Source organism: Tiliqua scincoides, chromosome 4, assembly GCF_035046505.1.
Source record: "Tiliqua scincoides isolate rTilSci1 chromosome 4, rTilSci1.hap2, whole genome shotgun sequence".
NCBI lineage: Eukaryota > Metazoa > Chordata > Lepidosauria > Squamata > Scincidae > Tiliqua > Tiliqua scincoides.
In genome coordinates this window covers 51,224,210-51,232,036 of record NC_089824.1, presented here as the reverse complement: position 1 = coordinate 51,232,036, position 7,827 = coordinate 51,224,210, and the positions used below count along the sequence as shown (strand labels likewise).

The 7,827-nt window shown below is 46.0% G+C and overlaps 1 pseudogene; it reads left to right on the top strand.

Moving 5' to 3' along the window:
* Positions 1–6,774: 6,774 nt before the first annotated feature.
* Positions 6,775–6,894, top strand: LOC136650231 (5S ribosomal RNA; annotated as a pseudogene).
* The last annotated feature ends 933 nt before the right edge of the window (positions 6,895–7,827 follow it).

Genomic DNA, 7,827 nt, shown 5'->3' with positions numbered 1-7,827 from the left:
TCTTTCTTCCTTTCTCTGCCTCCCTGTGGGTCACAAGCCCATGTGTGCCTGGCCCAATGCAATGCTCCTTTGTGACTTCCAGTTTGCAGACTCATCTTCTGGTTTGACCAGCCCTTGCTTCCAGTCACTTCTGTGGGCCATTCTGAGGCCTGTGAAGACCAACAAAGTATGTTGTGGGGCTGGTGCAGCCCAAAAGAGGCCTCCTGGGCCTCCCAATAAGGCATTCTGGAACAAGCAGGAGCATCCTGTCGCGACCCATCCTGAAGGATGAGATGGGCTGCAGTGCTGAAAAGTTTGAGAACTACAGTCCTATATTGGATTTCGCTATGGTTACTGTTCACTGTAGCCCCACCTTAGTAGCCACCTACACCCAACTGGTTCCCTGAACCTGTCCCATTGCCATCTCACTTACAGTCCAAAAGTTTCAAGTTCTTTGAAAACCCAGCTTTCCGGCACAGGATAAAACATGCAAAATAAATGAATGCATGCCTATTTACCTAATTTTCAGAATTTATTCTAATTGTTGAACTCCCGTTTCCATGGTAATAGGGAGAGAGTCTACGTTGGCTGGGTTTGCATGCGGTACGCACAACCTGTGTCTGTGCTGGCATCTCTTTCTCTCTTCCCCCCCCCTTTGCTATTGGTGTAATGAACCCTCCCTGGAGCATTTACATATCTATGGTATAACAAGCAGATGATGAAGCTTATCTTGCTTAATTTCAGATGACCATTACATCAAGCACTTCATCAGCATGCTTCATTTGTTCATCTTGTGCATGCATAAGAATTCTTTTCCTTTTTTTGTGCCCATCATTATTATGCTTCAGCTAAATTCTTGCCCATTTTCCATTTCAACACTCTGGTTTCAGAACTAATCAGCCAACTGGCTGAATACCCTCCACCAGATTTGATTATAAATGGCTGCATTGTAATGAAATAATCTCCATTTACTACTGTCAAGGTTATTTATTGTACTTATTTTCCATTTGGAGCATCAGACAACTGCTCATATTTTCTTAAGGGGAAATGATTGTACTACTTCAGTACAGCAGAATTTTCAGAAGCTCTGGTTCATGCTGAAAGCACTTGGAGAACATTTAATTAAGTGAATGGAGAGTTGTGCATATCAAGTGAAGTTCTCACCGCTGCAATCACCTGATCACACAATAGCATTTGTGCTGATATATTGTCCTTGCGGAGGGAGGGGATTCCATGCAAAACTTCTCCACCATCATGCTCTTCATCTACTTAGCGTTCCTCACCATGTGGTACCCTATACCAGAAGGACTGAGCTAACTGCAGTAGTGATTGGTAATGCAATCTCATTAACTGATGTGATTATTAATTTATTTTTCTAAGCAAACCACTTTGTAAACTACTTTTTGTTGAAAAGCAGTACATACATTTTAACAGCAAACAAAAAAACAATACAACAAATTAAACTTATTGCTGTGACCATTCTAGAAGATGATCCAGCTGAGGAGAAAAAATGGGGAAAATCACCAAATACCAAGACCTGGAAATTGAAATCCATCACAACCACCACAGACTGAAAGCCGCAACCAAGCCTACTGTCACTGGTGTACTAGGTGCACTCCCCAAGATCCTTAAGAAATACCTGGCCAATATAGGCACTGACAAGATAGTCATTCAACAATTGCTCTACCAGGAACACTAAATATTATACAGCGATATATCACCAGTTTGAACTACTGAGCACCCAAAAATCCCAGTCCAAACAGCTGGTAGGCTTTGACACCACTGATGAAGAGGAGGAGGAGAATAACAGTTTGCTGATAGAAACCATTTGCTACCACTGCAGAGCAACCATCAGGAGGTGGGGGAGGGGGTGACTTCATTGTCACTTGTCAAGTGCATGACTTCCAGTTGGCTGCTGATGTCAGTGGGGACCACTAGCCAGTCAGCAGAAATGCTGCAAGCCAAAGTGCTGCCTACCTCCACCAATGCGACCTAATGGCTGCTGGCAAGGTTTTTTCATCAAATACTAGAGCGGAAGAGTTGGAAGGGTCTTTGGAAGTCATCTAGTCCAATCCCCTGCTTAGTGCAGACTGCTCTTACGTCATCTCTGACCAGTGGCTGTCCAGCATCTGCCTGAAATCCTCTAATGAAGGAGAGTCCACAACTGCATGAGACAGATTGTTCCATTGCTGGACAGCTCTTACAGTTAGGCAATTCTTCTTTACTTTTAGCCTAATCTTACATCCCAGTAGTTTCAATCCATTGGTTCTGGCCCTGTCCTCCGAAACCAGAGAGAGTGAGTCTTCCCTGTTGACTGAGTCAAAAGCACCCCGTAAATCAATAAAAGCCACGTAAAGTTTGCCCTTAAAATAAACTGAGTATTTCTCAGCTTAAAAAGATAATAAAAGAGCATGATCTAAAGTAGAAGAACCCGGGCGGAAGCCGATTTGTTCTCTACCGGGAAGGCACTTTTCCTGGGTCCAATCTGTTAAGCATTTTAACAAGTGCCTAGCATAGTGGTTTAGATTAGCATGGTTTAGCATAGTGGTTTAGATTCGTTAGGCACTGGGGAACGTTTTGGGACAAGCGGGGCCTGTACAAGAGGGACGGGCTCCATTTGAACCAGAATGGAACCAGACTGCTGGCGCATAACATTAAAAAGGTGGCAGAGCAGCTTTTAAACTGATCCCTGGGGGAAGGCCGACAGGAGCCGAGGGGCATCCGGTTCGGGACTCCTCATCCCTATGGGATGAGGATGGGGAGGTTAGAGAACAACAAGACAAAGGCAGGGTAGGAGAAGAAATTGGGAAAGGTAGGGTGATGGGATGTGATAGACGGTTTGGCACAATGAGAGGATGCGGGGACAAAGGAGCGAATAAGCAGCCCATCCTGGGGCATTCCGTGTATAAATGCTTTTATGCGAATGCCCGAAGTCTACGAGCAAAGGTGGGAGAACTGGAATGTCTGGTGACAAGGGAAAATATTGACATAGTGGGCATAACGGAAACCTGGTGGAATGCGGAGAATCAGTGGGATACCGCAATCCCGGGCTATAAACTCTACAGGAGGGACAGGCAGGGGCGTGTTGGAGGTGGGGTGGCCCTTTATGTTAAGGAAGGGATAGAATCCAGCAAAGTAGAGATTGAAGGTGGGTCCGACTCCACCGTAGAATCTCTGTGGGTTAAATTACCAGGCTTGTGCAGCAATGTAATACTGGGGGCGTGCTATCGTCCTCCAGACCAGAAATCTGATGGGGACCTTGAAATGAGGAAACAGATCAGGGAGGTGACAAGGAAGGACAGGGTTGTAATCATGGGGGACTTCAATTATCCTCATATTGACTGGGTCAATTTGTGTTCTGGTCACGATAAGGAAACCGGATTTCTTGACGTGCTGAATGACTGTGGCTTAGATCAGCTAGTCACGGAGCCCACCAGAGGACAGGTGACTCTGGATTTAATTTTGTGCGGTACGCAGGACCTGGTTAGAGATGTAAACGTTACTGAGCCATTGGGGAACAGTGATCATGCTGCGATCCGTTTTGATGTGCACGTTGGGGGAAGAATACCAAGCAAATCTCTAACAAAAACCCTTGACTTCCGACGGGCGGACTTCCCTCAAATGAGGAGGCTGGTTAGAAGGAGGTTGAAAGGGAGGGTAAAAAGAGTCCAGTCTCTCCAGAGTGCATGGAGGCTGCTTAAAACAACAGTAATAGAGGCCCAGCAGAGGTGTATACCGCAAAGAAAGAAGGGTTCCACTAAATCCAGGAGAGTGCCCGCATGGCTAACCAGCCAAGTTAGAGAGGCTGTGAAGGGCAAGGAAGCTTCCTTCTGTAAATGGAAGTCTTGCCCTAATGAAGAGAATAAAAAGGAACATAAACTGTGGCAAAAGAAATGTAAGAAGGTGATAGGGGAGGCCAAGCGAGACTATGAGGAACGCATGGCCAGCAACATTAAGGGGAATAATAAAAGCTTCTTCAAATATGTTAGAAGCAGGAAACCCGCCAGAGAAGCGGTTGGCCCTCTGGATGGTGAGGGAGGGAAAGGGGAGATAAAAGGAGACTTAGAGATGGCAGAGAAATTAAATGAGTTCTTTGCATCTGTCTTCACGGCAGAAGACCTCGGGCAGATACCGCTGCCCGAACGGCCCCTCCTAACCGAGGAGTTAAGTCAGATAGAGGTTAAAAGAGAAGATGTTTCAGACCTCATTGATAAATTAAAGATCAATAAGTCACCGGGCCCTGATGGCATACACCCAAGGGTTATTAAGGAATTGAAGAATGAAGTTGCAGATCTCTTGACTAAGGTATGCAACTTGTCCCTCAAAACAGCCACGGTACCAGAAGATTGGAGGATAGCAAATGTCACGCCTATTTTTAAAAAGGGAAAGAGGGGGGACCCGGGAAACTATAGGCCGGTCAGCCTAACATCCATACCGGGTAAGATGGTGGAATGCCTCATCAAAGATAGGATCTCAAAACACATAGACGAACAGGCCTTGCTGAGGGAGAGTCAGCATGGCTTCTGTAAGGGTAAGTCTTGCCTCACAAACCTTATAGAATTCTTTGAAAAGGTCAACAGGCATGTGGATGCGGGAGAACCCGTGGACATTATATATCTGGACTTTCAGAAGGCATTTGACACGGTCCCTCACCAAAGGCTACTGAAAAAACTCCACAGTCAGGGAATTAGAGGACAGGTCCTCTCGTGGATTGAGAACTGGTTGGAGGCCAGGAAGCAGAGAGTGGGTGTCAATGGGCAATTTTCACAATGGAGAGAGGTGAAAAGCGGTGTGCCCCAAGGATCTGTCCTGCGACCGGTGCTTTTCAACCTCTTCATAAATGACCTGGAGACAGGGTTGAGCAGTGAAGTGGCTAAGTTTGCAGACGACACCAAACTTTTCCGAGTGGTAAAGACCAGAAGTGATTGTGAGGAGCTCCAGAAGGATCTCTCCAGACTGGCAGAATGGGCAGCAAAATGGCAGATGCGCTTCAATGTCAGTAAGTGTAAAGTCATGCACATTGGGGCAAAAAATCAAAACTTTAGATATAGGCTGATGGGTTCTGAGCTGTCTGTGACAGATCAGGAGAGAGATCTTGGGGTGGTGGTGGACAGGTCGATGAAAGTGTCGACCCAATGTGCGGCGGCAGTGAAGAAGGCCAATTCTATGCTTGGGATCATTAGGAAGGGTATTGAGAACAAAACGGCTAATATTATAATGCCGTTGTACAAATCGATGGTAAGGCCACACCTGGAGTATTGTGTCCAGTTCTGGTCGCCGCATCTCAAAAAAGACATAGTGGAAATGGAAAAGGTGCAAAAGAGAGCGACTAAGCTGATTACGGGGCTGGGGCACCTTCCTTATGAGGAAAGGCTACGGCGTTTGGGCGTCTTCAGCCTAGAAAAGAGACGCTTGAGGGGGGACATGATTGAGACATACAAAATTATGCAGGGGATGGACAGAGTGGATAGGGAGATGCTCTTTACACTCTCACATAATACCAGAACCAGGGGACATCCACTAAAATTGAGTGTTGGGCGGGTTAGGACAGACAAAAGAAAATATTTCTTCACTCAGCGCGTGGTCAGTCTGTGGAACTCCTTGCCACAGGATGTGGTGCTGGCGTCTAGCCTAGACGCCTTTAAAAGGGGATTGGACGAGTTTCTGGAGGAAAAATCCATTATGGGGTACAAGCCATGATGTGTATGCGCAACCTCCTGATTTTAGGAATGGGTTAAGTCAGAATGCCAGATGTAGGGGAGAGCACCAGGACGAGGTCTCTTGTTATCTGGCGTGCTCCCTGGGGCATTTGGTGGGCCGCTGTGAGATACAGGAAGCTGGACTAGATGGGCCTATGGCCTGATCCAGTGGGGCTGTTCTTATGTTCTTATGTTCTTATGTTCATAGAGTTTCCCGACTGAGGAGAGTAAGCTAATCGGTCTATAATTTCCCAGGTTAGCAGGGTCACCTTTTTTAAATATAGGAACTAAAATCGAGGATAACCGAGAATCAGGTAGAATCCCAAATTGGCCAATCAACATAAAAAGGTTAGCCAGAGGCTCTGCCCACCAACTAGGGTTATTTATTAAGAATTCACACAGGATTCCATCGGACCCCGGGGCTTTCCCCGTCTTCAGGGTACTTATTAGTTCTATAACTTCTTCCTTGGGAACCAGTGTCCAAGATGGAAGATCAAGAGACAGATGTACAGCAGTAGAGGCCAAATCGGAGACAGTAAATATTTTGGAAAAGTGTGCCATCCACTCAGTGTGGGAAATCGGGAATGGATCACTTTGGAAAGGAGTCAAATTAAAGCGAGAAACCAGATGCCAAAAAGTCTTACTATTCATGGAAGAAATAGCTTCAAGCAACATATGCCACTTGCTCAAAGCAAAGTTATGTTTTTTCCTCTCCAGGAATTGTTGGCAGTTCTTTCTGGATAAGAAATAAAGGGCTGATAGTTCAAAAGATGGATGGGACCGGAATAAATGGAACAATTGTCGCACCCTATATTTCATGGTCCAGCATTCTGCATCAAACCAGGAGGTTGGACCTCCATGACTTTTCAGGACCTGATTAGAATTAAGCATCTTGGTTAGAGCTTGGGAGATTGCACAATAAGCCAAAACAGCAGTTTCTGGAGAATTTGTCAATTGAATAGTTTATCTCAAATGTTCAGTCTCTGGCAATCTGGACCATTGTTCAAAAGCTGATACAATTCTAGACGACCATTTTGGGCATAAAAAGAAATTTTGAGGAGGGTTCCTGTGCACTACCACAGAAGAGGGTCGTAGTATTGACAGCCAACTGTTACCCTGTACATGCCTGATCTCGTCTGATCCCAGAAGCTAAGCAGGGTCAGGCCTGGTTAGTACTTGGATGGGAGACCGCCTGGAATACCAGGTGCTGTAGGCTTATACCATAGTCTTTCGAGACTGAAGGTTGCCAACCAACCAGGGAGGTGATCACTGTCAGCACGAAGCCCAATCTCAAAATCAGAAATCCTAGGAATTAAATCAGAGGAGACTAGAATATAAACAATCACACTTGCCCCCATAAGGGAAAAAAAAGTAAAGTCGCCCATTGTATCACTCCCAAAGGATCCATTCAAAACATACAAGCTGTAACTAGTGCACAAGTCTACCATTAAGGGTACATTATCATTGATTACTGAATCTTTAGGCTTCCTGTCACAATGAAACCAAGGGGGAATCATCTCTTTGATGTCCCATTTCATATATTTTGCAAAAGCAAAATTATTAGCTCCTAGTCTTGAATTAAAATCTCCGGCAATAAGAAGGGAAATTAAAGGGTATGACACCAGTATTTAAAGTATTGGCAACCTTCAGTCTCGAAAGACTATGGTATCGCGCTCTGAAAGGTGGTTCTGGCACAGCGTCTAGTGTGGCTGAAAAGGCCAATCCGGGAGTGACAATCCCTTCCACACCGGGAGCAAGTGCAATCTGTCCCTGGTCTGTCTCCCTGGCTATGGGCCTTCCTTCTTTGCCTCTTAGCCTCAGACTGTTGGCAAAGTGTCTCTTCAAACTGGGAAAGGCCATGCTGCACAGGCTGCCTCCAAGCGGGCCGCTCAGAGGCCAGGGTTTCCCACTTGTTGAGGTCCATCCCTAAGGCCTTCAGATCCCTCTTGCAGATGTCCTTGTATCGCAGCTGTGGTCTACCTGTAGGGCGCTTTCCTTGCACGAGTTCTCCATAGAGGAGATCCTTTGGGATCCGGCCATCATCCATTCTCACGACATGACCAAGCCAACACAGGCGTCTCTGTTTCAGCAGTGAATACATGCTAGGGATTCCAGCACGTTCCAGGACTGTGTTGTTTGGAACTTTGTC